This window comes from Odocoileus virginianus, chromosome 4, assembly GCF_023699985.2.
Source record: "Odocoileus virginianus isolate 20LAN1187 ecotype Illinois chromosome 4, Ovbor_1.2, whole genome shotgun sequence".
NCBI classification, from domain to species: Eukaryota; Metazoa; Chordata; class Mammalia; order Artiodactyla; family Cervidae; genus Odocoileus; species Odocoileus virginianus.
Genome location: NC_069677.1, coordinates 30,974,480 through 30,987,226, shown reverse-complemented (window position 1 = coordinate 30,987,226; position 12,747 = coordinate 30,974,480). Strand labels below are relative to the sequence as shown.

The window sequence follows — 12,747 nt, the reverse complement described above, 5'->3', positions numbered from 1 at the left end:
ACTGAAGTGACTTAGCACACATGGTATATAGTCTTTTGTATTTGACTTTTTCCACTTATTGTAATTGAAGCATTTGGTGTTCATACATGTTATTGTGTGCATCAGTGCAGAGTTGGAATTAGAAGTCACATTCCCTGACTCCAGAGCTTATGCTCTAACCACTGTGTCTATATGCTTCCCCAGGGCAAGTCCAGTGAGTAGACATGTGATAGTGCCTCTTCTGGAGTGGACACAATTATTAATTAGTTTCTAGCTCTCCTTTTAGTAACTCTGTTAGAAATTGCTATGGATTATTCATTTGTAACTAAATGTTGCAATGAGAAAAACCATGCAGTGGTCTTTGGCGGAATTAATTAATCGCTGTAGTTTCTTATTATGATCTTCAGTTGGTTGCCCATTACTAACTTTGTTTATAAGTTTACCATGATTTTTTTCCAGTGTTGAGAAAGATTTATGGTGTGTCTCCGATCCTGCCATGTGCTGTAATAAACTTGTTGGGGAGTATCTGTTCTTTGGTGCCACAGTCCCCAAAAAAGATGTGTTATAAGTCCACAAGCTTGAATATGCAAAGCCAAAACTTTTCTTTATATCTGAAATTTACCCTGGAGTCTCTGTCTCAGCTTTTAATTGAAAACTTTCTGTTGTCACTTTGACAACATTCCCTTTTAGTTTAAAGCTTTGTCTCTTTTGGTTTAAGATTCAGTCTAATCAGAATTTTCCTCCCTTTCCTTCTGCTTTCCCTTAATCACTGGCAGATTATTGTGGCATAGGAAAGATCATCAGGTTTTCTGTCTTCCTCTGATGGCTCCGGTCCTCTAAGTGGAGTCTCCTTCCATTTGCTCTTTGGTCTCCCAAAGAGCTACGCTCTATAAACTCCTTGTGGCAAATGCAATGAATATAGATGTGATAGTGCCTCTTCTGGTGTGGATACAAATACTATTTAGTTTCTAACTCTCCTATTAGTGACTCTAGTAGAAATTGTTATGGATATTTCATTTGTAACAAATGCTGGGTTTATGCCATCTGTATCCTTTGCCCCAGAACCATGAGTCATCACCTCCCTAGCCACTTCTGTAACTCATTTTTTGGTGGTGTTGGGGGTGGGGGTGGGGTGGGGTGTGTCCCTCCTCTGAAGCTCCTGGCTGTTTTCCATGTACTGCACCATGGAAGACATTGCTTTGGGGACTGACCGGGTGGTCTGCCGTGTGTTTTCTCCCTTCAGCCCTGGGAAGCTTACAGTCCAAGTTGGACACAGGGCTTTTCTGTGAGCTGAGAAGTGTCTGAAACACATTGGGGGAAGCCAGGAAATCTCAAAGCCTCTTCTGCTCTGAGATCCCTGCTCTCACTGGTGACTTCTGGTGTGGACACAGCTGTGGTCGCCACGTGTCCATCCAGAGAGAGGGCAGTCTGCCCAGTGAGTCTTCAGGTCCTTCTGGAACATGAGCCCCTCAGACTCTTAGCTCTTCCGCAAGTGGTCCCAATAGTGCTCTTTGGCTGTCCAGTTCCCTGTTAAAGTTTTCCCATTTTATAAATGCTTGTTCTGAGTCTTACAGGATTTGACTTTTGATAGTCAAAGAGAAATCTTCAGAATCTCCAGAAGTTTTGTTTGTTTATTTGTTTGCCTTGGGTGCCTGCCTATGCTAATTGCATGAATGAACTTTGGAAAAAAAGTACCCTATTTTCCCAGTGCAGCCCCGCTTACCCACTATAGACTACCGGGATGGGGTGGGAGCGGGGAGAAGAGGATTGCTGAGAAGAAATTTACAGATGTTGCCATTATCTTGGGTGGGAGAGGACCTGGAAAGGTTAGCACTGGAATTGGGGTAGAGGTGGGGTGGTGGTGGTGACTGGTGGTGGTGGAGCTTGACAGGCCTCCCCATGTGATTCTGACATAGCCCTAAGGACCTCATTTTCTATCAGTGCTTACCAATATCTTTCATTGTGCGATACATTCTTGTATCAAAGGTCATTGCTCCCTGTATTTCTGGGCACTCATTGTTTCCTTCTATCCTTAATGAGTACAAGGGCCATATTTGTCTTGCTCAGCATAAATCTTCCAAATTTAGCAGTGAGTCAGGGGGTAGGTACTCTGACATTCTTATTGTGAATGGTGAGAATGACAGCTAGCTTTGGCTTTGGGGAAAAAGTTGTATCCAAAGCAATTAAGGAAGTGATGCTATTATGATTTGGAAGGAAAGACAATTATGGATTAGGAAGAGGGAAGGGGAAAGGGGAAAATAATCTCTACTTAGAGAGGCTCATATTTTGAAACCCAGGATGGCCCAGCGTGTTAAATTATGTTTCCTTGGGACTGAGGAGTTTCTAGGGTCTAACATCTAAAACCCTGCCTCTGCTTTCCCCTCTCAGTCCTTCTGCAATAAGACAGAGCCCTGTGAGTGTGTGGGCACTGGGCTGTCCAGTCCAAGCATCAGCAGTTGTCATCTACCGTCCAACTGGAGATTAGATTGGGGTCTATGGAATAGCCTTCCTCGAGCCAGGGGCCAGCTTCCCCAAAGGAGTCTCCTCCACAGAGGCCATGGACCCCAGCCTAGTGTCACCTCAAATCACCTCACAGAGAGAAAGCACAAAAAGGGGAAACAATCCCAAATAAGCAGGTTGTTTTCCCCAAATAAAGAGGCATTTTTTTCTCTCATGATTTCCCTCATTATTTCTTACTCATAAAAGTAATAATAATCACGGAACTGAAATGTCTGCTTGGTCAGCTTCAAATTGGTTATATGACTTTTTTTTTTTTTTTGTTATATGACATTTTAGGCTACTTTCTACACCAGAGGAATAAAGAGAAATTCAGTGCAAATTCTTTTAAATTCTGTAGCACTCTTCTTACATTTTTCTCTACATCTCAGTTTTTGAAAGCAGTTTGATGGTGACTTATTGGCTATAGTATCTTAACAACCCTATGTCAGATTTTTGCATTTCCTTACAAAAAGACATCTTGTGTAATTGATTTTTCAGTCAGGAAGTAGTATGGCATAAGCCACTAGTCAATGCCAAATTAGACAAAAAAAAGAAAGAAAAAGAAAATTTGGTCTTTTTACATGTTTTATCTACTTGAGATATTTAAATATGTTATTATTTTTTTTGATTACATAAGCAAAGATATTTTACAGTCTGCCATTTTTATTTATTTACAACAAAGTTGTTGAAACTCATCTTTTTCTTTTATGGTTGCGTGGGAAAGATGTGTTACCCTTTAAGATCATTGGAGCTTAAAATATTAGCTTGTAACTTAACATGTTGATGAGTTGCAGTAGTTTGGTAAAAACCTTTGTGAATATTAAAAATTCAAGAAAGTATGGTTAACAATATGTTTCCATCATTATAATAAAATACATATGTGAAATTAATGATATTCTAACTTGGAGATTAATTTGATAGAAAGCACACACTCAAACCTTCTAAAATGTTTGTTGAATTCTAATTCTGAGCAAGGCTAAACTCTAGAGAATGAAACAGTTAACCAGGTCCATTTCCTGCCCTCAGTGAATGTACTATTTAGAGAGAAGATAAGATAGAAAAGCAACTCTAATCAGAAGCGAGGTGGGAAATGGCACATAACATAAGGAATTCGGAAAAGGCATGTACCACTTCTAGCAAGAGATAAAAGAAGACTCTGGGAGGAGCTGGTGGCCTTCAAGTTATTTCTGGAAGAATGCTATGAGAAGGGAATCCTTCTGGAGAACAATGTGTGAAGTATATGCAATTTAGAGACCACTTGTATTTCAAGTTTTTTTTTTTTTTAATATATATTTTTATTTATTTATTTATTTTTTCCATTTATTTTTATTAGTTGGAGGCTAATTACTTTAAATCATTGCAGTAGTTTTTATCATACATTGAAATGAATTAGCCATGGATTTACATGTATTCCCCATCCCGGTCCCCCCTCCCACCTTCCTCTCCACCCGATCCCTCTGGGTCTTCCCAGTGCACCAGGCCCGAGCACTTGTCTCATGCACCCAACCTGGGCTGGTGATCTGTTTCACCCTAGATAATATACATGTTTCAATGCTGTTCTCTTGAAACATCCCACCCTCGCCTTCTCCCAGAGTCCACAAGTCTGTTCTATACATCTGAGTATCTTTTTCTGTTTTGCATATAGGGTTATCGTTACCATCTTTCTAAATTCCATATATATGTGTTAGTATACTGTAATGGTCTTTATCTTTCTGGCTTACTTCGCTCTGTATAATGGGCTCCAGTTTCACCCATCTCATTAGAACTGATTCAAATGAATTCTTTTTAATGGCTGAGTAATATTCCATGGTGTATATGTACCACAGCTTCCTCATCCATTCGTCTGCTGATGGGCATCTAGGTTGCTTCCATGTCCTGGCTATGATAAACAGTGCTGCGATGAACATTGGGGTGCACGTGTCTCTTTCAGATCTGGTTTCCTTGGTGTGTATGCCCAGAAGTGGGATTGCTCGGTCATATGGCAGTTCTATTTCCAGCTTTTTAAGAAATCTCCACACTGCTTTCCACAGTGGCTGTACTAGTTTGTATTCCCACCAACAGTGTAAGAGGGTTCCCTTTTCTCCACACCCTCTCCAGCATTTATTGCTTGTAGACTTTTGGATAGCAGCCATCCTGACTGGCGTATAATGGTACCTCATTGTGGTTTTGATTTGCATTTCTCTAATAATGAGTGATGTTGAGCATCTTTTCATGTGTTTGTTAGCCATCTGTATGTCTTCCTTGGAGAAATGTCTGTTGAGTTCTTTGGCCCATTTTTTGATTGGGTCATTTATTTTTCTGGAGTTGAGCTGGAGGAGTTGCTTGTATATTTTTGAGATTAATCCTTTGTCTGTTGCTTCATTTGCTATTATTTTCTCCCAATCTGAGGGCTGTCTTTTCACCTTGCTTATAGTTTCCCTTGTTGTGCAAAAGCTTTTAAGTTTCATTAGGTCCCATTTGTTTATTTTTGCTTTTATTTCTAAAATTCTGGGATGTGGGTCATAAAGGATCCTGCTGTGATTTATGTCGGAGAGTGTTTTGCCTATGTTTTCCTCTAGGAGTTTGATAGTTTCTGGTCTTACATTTAGATCTTTAATCCATTTTGAGTTTATTTTTGTGTATGGTGTTAGAAAGTGTTCTAGTTTCATTCTTTTACAGGTGGTTGACCAGTTTTCCCAGCACCACTTGTTAAAGAGGTTGTCTTTTTTCCATTGTATATCCTTGCCTCCTTTGTCGGAGATAAGGTGACCATAGGTTCGTGGATTTATCTCTGGGCTTTCTATTCTGTTCCATTGATCTATATTTCTGTCTTTGTGCCAGTACCATACTGTCTTGATGACTGTGGCTTTGTAGTAGAGTCTGAAGTCAGGCAGATTGATTCCTCCAGTTCCATTCTTCTTTCTCAGGATTACTTTGGCTATTCGAGGTTTTTTGTATTTCCATACAAATTGTGAGTATTTCACGTTTTTATGGAGTAAAAGACACTTTAAAGCTTGGCCTAGGGACTTAACCAGAGATAAATCCACTCTAGCTACAAAATCCCCCTGGACATCGTGTGCAATTCTGACCTGAGGGTACTCACGCTTGCTGATCCCTCTGCCTGAGATTATTGTGGTTTAGTTGCTAAGTTGTGTTTGACTCTTTTGTGACACCATGGATGGTAGCTGGCCAAGCTCCTCTGTTCATGGGATTTTCCAGGCAAGAATACTGGACTGGGTTGCAATTTCTTTCTCCAGGTGATCTTCCTGACCCAGGGATCAAATCCACCTCTCCTGCATTGACAAATGGATTCTTTACCACTGAGCCACCAGGGAAACCTGACTCTGCTATACTCATTACCATATAATATACTATATCATTCTCATGGATATTTTTTATCTGTTGCCTCTCACTAAAGCATATGCTCAGAAAGGCATGGATATTTTGTTTCTTACCCCCCAAACCTGTAACAGTGCTTGGTGCATAGAGTGCATTCAGTAGATAATTATAGCACCATTGAATGAAAGAACAAATGTAAGAGAAATACAGTGGTTCCAAACAGTTCACTTTGAAACAATTATTTTAGATGGCGACACAGTTCTAAGGTGAGTATGCATGTTCTTTGCAGGTGGCAGGCAGCTTTTGTCTGATGGCTGTGATCACCTGTGTAACCGTGGGTAAGGCACCTGACCACTTGTGTCTCAGTTTCTGCATTTGTAAAGTAGGACAACTAAGTCGCTGCCTCACAGGATTATTGAGTTAATATGTTTGCATGTATCTGGCATAGACCAGTTGCTATGGAAGTGTTTGCTATGATTATTTACTTTTTTAATTTTTAATGGACTTGAGTTTGATTTGTCTATCCAGTGTGTCTCCAAAGACTCTGAGGACAAACCAGATACTTTGGGCTTTTCTTCAAACATTTTCACTATTTCCTTCTGCGTGGACTATGCAGGCTTTTACACAAACACTTGTCTTTAAGTCTCCCCACGTTTAGCACCTCACTCTGGTCACCTTTTATAGGTAACCTTTTCTTATCTTAAATTCCCTCATCTTCCTTGTGCCCACACTTTTGGGCATGGAGTATGTGCTCAGCCTGCCTCTCTGTTCATCATTGTCTTCTTTGGCTCTGGTATTTCTCCTGGCCTTTCTGTTCCAAGGTATAGTCTATTCTTTCTGTTCTTCATTGCGCCAAACAGAACTGAATTTCATCATTCTGCAACACCGAGTCATTGCCATATGCCTTTCTGTCCCTGACCATGAAATCTATTCTTTATTCTTTATCTGTCATGCAAACAAACAAAGCGAGAAACAAAAGCCGTGCTTAAATGTTTCTAATTGCCATTTTCTCTGCTTAAACAGATGATGAGAAAAGGCCGCTCTCTTCTTATTCAAGCTCTTGCTTTATTTGGCCTATCCCTACTTTCATTTTCTCAGTTTAGACCTAAGAATCTAACGGAACCCCAACTGTTTCTCTTAGATGTTGAAATTAAGTGTTTTCATGAAGTTGAGTTTCTGACTATCAGTGTATCCAGTGGCTCTTGAGCAACACTTCAAGATTTGTCTCTTTCCCATTCCAGAACCTGGAGATCAAGGAGAACAGGTCCACAGAGGCTCAACTTCCAGGTCAGGTCCTTCTGCTTTGGGGAACTGGATGCATCCCCATGACCTTCCTATCCCTGGAGCCACTGGGGAGCTCAAGGCTGCTGCCCAGTTTCTGTACTTCAAAGCGAGCAGAAAAGCTGCCTCTAGGTAAGAAGTGGATCCTGTCAGTAGCAGGGACTCATTTTAGGTTCTTAACAAAATGGGAAAAAAAAATGTTAAACCAATATTATTTTTATATAAAAGATCCTCCTTTTTGCTGTGATGCATTCCTGGATTCAGCAGCCAAAAGTGGAAAAGTGAAAAATGGGCTATCTTTTCTCTTATAGACTATGTTCACTCCATAGCTGACAGTAAGTTAAAAATACTTGGCTGGTGAGAAAGGTGAGAAATGGATGATTCAGTCCCTCCAAATTAAGAACCTGCTGCTGAAATGGAAGGCTGGTCAGATCCAGTGTTGCAAGACGTTGTTTTCAGGTTCTTTCCTACGAGGCAAAATTCAACGTAGTGAGAAGCAGGGGCTGTCTGTATCGAGACATCAAAACCTTTGCAAAAGTGACGAAAAATGTCAACGTGATAATTTTGTAGAAAAAGAGTTTAACTCTTCCTCCTAATTAGAAGCACTAGGGAGAACACATAACATAGATGCTCTTGTGGCTCACTCGGGCCCTGTTTGCTTAACACTTTCCCCTCATCGGGTGCTTTGTCTCATTTTAGATGCTACCACCAGATGTGTCTGTGACCCTGGCCTGTTTGCCCTCCCACAGCATCTTATTTTTTGCTCCTATTCAGGCAAGGTGTTCATTGTGCTTATGAATGCCTCCCCACTTTTCTTAATGCATTGTTTCAAACAGTTCTCCTTGGCACTCAGGTGAATTTTGACTTTGTGTTTTTCTTAATGCTGACACATCAGGCTCCGCTGGGTTGAGAGCTCCTACTTTTTGACTGTTAACTTCTATTTCCTCACCTCTTCTATTGTCCTTTTTGCCAAAACCAACTTCCCTTTTATTTTTTTGAATAAGTGTTTATTTTAGAGTTATTTTAGAAAAATACATAAAAAACAGAAATATAGTCCAGGGAGTTTCCATGGCCCAGTTTCCCCTGTTGTTAGAATGTGACATTACTATGGCATACTTGAACCCATGTTGATACATTACTTTTAATTAAAGTCCATACTATATCCTTAGTTTTTTCTTAATGTCATTCTCTCCTTCCAGAATCCCATCCAGGACACCACATTACGTTCAGAAATCATGTTTCCTTAGACTCCTTTGACTGTGACAAAGCTTTTTGCTTTTTTTTTTAAAGGCTCTTCTGGTTTTTGAAGATCTTGACACTTTTGGAAAGTCCTACTAGGGATTTTGTAGAATATCCTTCAATTGGGATGTATTTGTTTTCCTCATGAGTAGACTAGGTTATGAGTTTTGTGCAAAAATAAAAACAAAACAAAGAAATAATACACCATACTCATTACATCTTATCAAGGGTACATGGTGTGAGTGTGACTTATCACTGGTGTTCGCCTTAATTAACTGATGGAGGTAGTGTTTGCCAGATCTCTCCACTGTAAAGGTTTTCTCCCCACCCCAACCTCCCTTCTTTCACAGTGTATACGCTTCCTTACTGTGCACAACTCATACTTAAGGAGTGAACGGGGAATTATGCTCAACCTCCTAAGGGTAAAGTACCTATGGGGAAATTATTTGAAATTCTTCTGCAAGGGAGATTTGTCTATTTTGCTCCATTCATTCATTATTTAATATTTTAAAATTTAATATCAGTATATATGCATGATTATATGTTTTGTATTTTTGGTTATAATCCATTGCTACTATATTTTGTTGCTCAAATGGGGAACCAACTTTATCTTTGAAGAATAATTTGTTAGTACCCCTCCCTTAACATTCTTGATTGTTTTAAGCTGGATAGTATAGTTTAGAGTTTAAACCATATCACCTGAGTTCTAGACAGCTGTTTACAAGGCTTCCTTTCAGGTCCTTCCCTTCTTTCCTCTTCCATAATCTTAGACATTTATAAAAATTCTTTATGTATAGAACCCTGCTGATGGAAAAGCGTCAAGTTTTAGAAAGCTGCACAAGCTCGTTGAATAACTACCTACCCTCAACTCCATTTTGCCAATTTAGTTAGTATATGAAATGGTAATCAATACCAGGCATATTGCATAGAAACAAGAGACATAAAGATACAATAGTTATTTTCTTTCATAGCTGGTTTGTCTAGTTTGAATTTTCTAGATACAAAAGATAGAATATCAAGTTGTCCAAAATATAATGAAAATCTATTTCCAGAAGTCTTTTTAAGGGCAAAGGGACATTTTGAGCCCATAAATCTGTTGCCTGGTGTAGATTTTTTCTTTATTATATTTTACAAGTTCATCTTGTGCCAGAAATGCCTGTGTGACCCCGTGTGATTGAGTTTCTGAATTTTCACTTTCCTACCACACCCAACCAGTTGGTTCCTTTGTCTGAGTAAGGGATGGCTTATAATTATTTGACTAAAATGTTCCATCTGTTATTATGGTCTTCCCTTTTGAGTTACCAGACACACGTGCCATTCCAGTTATTAGAAGTGGAGGTCAGAAAATCTGTACTTCCTCCCTAGACAAATTTACCCTTTTAAATGTTCCCTGGTTGTCTGGAATCCAGCATTCTTTAGGAGCAATTTCCACCTTGTTCTGCGGCAGTCCATGGAATACAAGAAAGGAATGACTCTTGTTTCATCCTGGCTACCTTGGGTGGGCCTCCTCAGTGTCTGTGATGCATGATGTTTGCAAAACCAGACCACTTTCCTGTGACTCCATGGGGGCTCCCCAGTTTATTACTTCTCTGGTCTAGCCCTTCCAATGTTAAACGATGGTGTCTGACACATGCACGTACTCTGCAGTGTTGAAGTGGTCATTTTTTAAAGTTCCATGGCTCATTTCACAAAGAAATTGAAAGTGACAGACTAGTAGGTATTTTCTTTGGGGCCCATTTATGTAAATGTTTTAAGATTGCTATGATCACTCACTTCTGAGTCCAGTAGTGTGTAGAGTACACAAACATACAGCTGATTGTGTAGGGTCAGAGTTAGCACTAATGGGGGTGGTGCTTGCAAAGGTGCTACCTTCTCAGCATGGGAGGCTGACAGTGCCTAACATAGCAGACAACATTCGTGTTAGAGGCTTATATGTGCCTGATCTCTTAGTCTTACACCAAGAGATCTTGGAAAAAGACTTTGGGTTTGGGGATCTGTTCTGAGCTCCAGTTCAGGCTTTGCCTCCAACTGGTTTTGAAATCAACCACAAGCCACTAAAACTCTCCAGACCACTGCTGCCTTTATTGCAACTAAGCAGATTAGACTAAGATGCTTTTAGCTCTAAGGTCCTGTGATCCTTTATTATTTATTTATTTATTTATTTATTTATTTATTTTTAGCAAGTAACTATTTTATGTATTTACCAGCAATTTGAGGCAGACATGAATGAACAGGAATACTTGGAGGATGATCGTGATTGAAAAGCACTTCAAAGTATCCACAGTCCAGTCAGAATGCTATGGAATTATATAGTATAAACAACTGCTCAGTGATATTTCCATTTATTTTACTTATAGTAATACAATTTTTTCTATCTCATACATGATATTTTGCTTTAAAATTAACAGTCACAGTTGAAGAAACAATGGTTTATTTTTCTAATCAAGTGACCAAGCTGCTGAATCTGAAGGCCTCAACAAGTGTTGCATCTTATTATTTTCATTGAACAATAAGACCTTCTATTTTGATTATTCCTGTATATAACAATTTTGTTTCTCCAGTTGTTTCCATTTGCCAGTCATGACAGATGGTTTAACATGGTGGCTACTGCTTTTAGAGGATTCCATCAGGTGAATCCTCATTTCCAGTGCAATAGCTGTTGGCAATTTTTCAGCAAAAATCCATCCGTTAGGACTTCTCTATCATGGCTGGCCAAGGAGTCCTGCTTTGGCAGCTAGGCTTCATTCTGCTGAATATGATATTCCTGAAATCTCATAGATATTTGTTGAGTCATTTTTAAGTACTTCTGTAAGCAATGTTCTGAACAGGTAGTCTCTTCTGGTTTTACTTCTCTTGTTGTGAAGTCTTTAACACAGTCCAAAAAGCAGGTTTCTGTAAGTCTATTGTAGGTTCCAAGAAATTCTTTAAACTGTTTTATCTGATCAGATTCTGGTATTTGTGCAGCCATATTCTTTTGGTATGTTATTAGTCACCTTTCTTGATGCATGGGTTTCCTTTCTGTTCTGGAAAAGGAGTTGTCCAATCTTTGCTTGAATGTCTCCAGTAAGGCCTGATTTCTTACTTAAGGATAGACTCGCATCCGACACCAAAAGAGGCTGGGGGGCTGCGTTGCCAGTCGACTCTTGGGGAGGGGGCGGAGGGTTTGGGTCAGGGCGGGCGCCTCAGCTGCTGGATGAAAGAGAACACCTTCTGTGATCCTTTAAAAGATTCTGAAAAAATGTTCACATAGGTGCCTTATTTGCCAGATTAACATAGGATTGAATTTTGTGGATATTAAAAAAATAAATAAAGATAGGTTTAACCATTTCTCTGTTACTGAAAACACAAGCAAGATGAAAGAATAAAATGACTTTGAGTGCGTTCCTTCCACACAGGTTTGTTATGTGCACAGTACTAAGAGTACAATAGTGAATAAAACACAGTCCCTGCCCTCAAATGTCATAAAGTTTAGACATGAAACATGTCAGCCCTTCCCCTTCTTCTCTGTACTCCTATCCTCTCCTGAAGGAAAACTAGAGCTGGCATCAAATCTCTTGTTGGCTTTTTCCAAAAGCTCCAACATCCCAGGGTTGCAGATGGGTGGGGCTTTAGGAGCTAAAGTGAATTCAAGAGATTTGAACTGCGGTGCTGGAGAAGACTCTTGAGAGTTCCTTGGAAAGTAGGAGATCAAACCAGTCAATCCTAAAGGAAATCAACTCTGAATATTCATTGGAAGGACTGATGCTGAAGTTGAAGCTCCGATACTTTGGCCATCTGATAAGAAGGGCCAACTCATTGGAAAAGACCCTGATGCTGGAAAAGATAGAGGATAGGAGGAGAAGGGGATGACAAAGGATGAGATGGTTGGATGGTATCATTGACTCAATGGACATGATTTCGAGCAAACTTCAGGAGATAGTGAAGGACAGGGAAGCCTGGCATTCTGCGGTCTGTGGGGTTGCAGAGTCAGACATGACTGAACGACTGAACGATAATAACCTAACAGTGACAGTTCCTCTCGTCTCAGCATTGTCAGGTTTTTGGATGATATGTCATTATCCAGCCCATTTCTTACCTAGCTCCCAAGCTGTTAGCACATACAGTGCCTTTTTGCAGATAAGGAAATGTATCCCCTCTGGACAAACTGCAGATATGTGGCTCCTCTGTGGACTAAATAGGGAAGGCCCCCTTCCTACAGGCTCACTGAGCCTCTCACTGGGGTACGTTGTGCCTTGGTCACCATCTCGGCCCCCTGCCCGGCCCCTCAGAGGATGCCCCACAGAACCTCCACCACTGCCCCCTGCAGCCTTGCCAGCAATCCCCTAAGAGCCTCCCTTAGCACAACGCTGCTCCACAGACTTTACCAGGAAGGATGTGCTCTCTTGAAGTTGCTATCCTAACAGCACCAGGCAGTTAAGATAGTGTCTATTT

At 40.2% G+C, this 12,747-nt stretch overlaps 1 long non-coding RNA gene and 1 pseudogene across 1 annotated transcript in view; one reads left to right on the top strand and one right to left on the bottom strand.

The window, feature by feature from the left end:
- Positions 1–12,747, top strand: part of LOC110142972 (uncharacterized) — a 484,405-nt gene that overhangs the window by 175,133 nt on the left and 296,525 nt on the right. The gene's annotated exons all lie outside the window — the stretch shown is intronic.
- Positions 10,643–11,515, bottom strand: LOC110136431 (mitochondrial import inner membrane translocase subunit Tim9 pseudogene; annotated as a pseudogene).